Consider the following 1,161-nt stretch of genomic DNA (forward strand, 5'->3'; position numbering starts at 1 on the left):
GCAGGTGTTGACTGCATCCAGACCAGTAAAGCACACTGTAAATGTATTTCTCGTACACATGAAGCACACACGGCGAARCAGAGTGTGCTTGAGGTGGCAAATTCAAATGTTTTTCTGATATGTTTTCAGCAAGTATTTTGAAGCAGTGCTGAAATGAGATTGGTTGTGGATGTGTGCAGGCACTGGTGTTTTACAACCTTGTTTTTTTATTTATTTTTTCCAGCAGAAAATGTCCCCTTCTCTGTGGTTTTTGCGGTCATTATGAAACCTCTATTTACTTGCTGTGTACCTCTGGAGATAACTTGTATGTCAGCTTGATTGACAGTCTGTTAAAATAAGGTATGGGACATTTATTTCAGCTTATATAGAAGTCATCTAACTTCTATTGGGTTTGAAATGGTTGTGCAAATGTATTGTATGGGACTATATGTTATATTTGCATTTTATTAATTTTCATTTCAGTTTCAGACGTTTGAGTACTTGTAACTTGGACAAAACTATAAAACTAGTCTTCTTAAACATTATTTATTAAGCTTTTTTTGGTAACATTTGTGCATTATATTTGTTTTATAAATATATTTAAAAAATACATAAATGTTAAAAACAAGGGACAATCTGTGTAGTGGTCTCTGAGACTTCTCTTTTACCAAACAAACTTTATTGTAGAACTGCTTGAGGTGATGCTGAAAGATTTACCCAAATCTCAATAAGTACCTGAAAAAGAACCTCCAAAAATCACTCATTTATTGCTGTCCTGTGCAGGCATGATACCAACCTGTCCTTTATTATCAGATTTGGTTCATGAAGGCATCATGGTGAGTGAGAGAGTGAATGGTTGTTTCTCTGGTGACCTTACAGCCTGTCGAGCGTGTACCCTGCCCCTAGCGCAGTGACTGCTGGATATGGACACCAGTGACCCTGAAAGGAAGGAGTGGGTAAAAGATAAGGGCTGGATGTATGGTTCATCAGAGAGTTTTTGGGCTGCAGTGCAAGATTTCAACACTTTACGAAGGATTAGAAACTGACGTTGAAACACTGAAGAATCTCTTTAGTGTGCTCAGACAACACTGCAGGTGTCCCTGAGATCAGGGCTATCCAGCTAAATTGCTAAGGGGGCCACAGTCACTGAAACCAACAGCTCAGCTGTGGGATATTCAGAAA

At 38.5% G+C, this 1,161-nt stretch overlaps 1 protein-coding gene across 1 annotated transcript in view; it reads left to right on the plus strand.

Moving 5' to 3' along the window:
- LOC106519092 (protein kinase C-binding protein NELL1) overlaps positions 1–1,161 on the plus strand; it is a gene marked incomplete at its 3' end in the record, with an annotated part of 137,501 nt that overhangs the window by 121,761 nt on the left and 14,579 nt on the right.

The sequence above is a fragment of the Austrofundulus limnaeus genome, unplaced genomic scaffold, assembly GCF_001266775.1.
Source record: "Austrofundulus limnaeus strain Quisiro unplaced genomic scaffold, Austrofundulus_limnaeus-1.0 Scaffold71, whole genome shotgun sequence".
Classification (NCBI taxonomy): domain Eukaryota; kingdom Metazoa; phylum Chordata; class Actinopteri; order Cyprinodontiformes; family Rivulidae; genus Austrofundulus; species Austrofundulus limnaeus.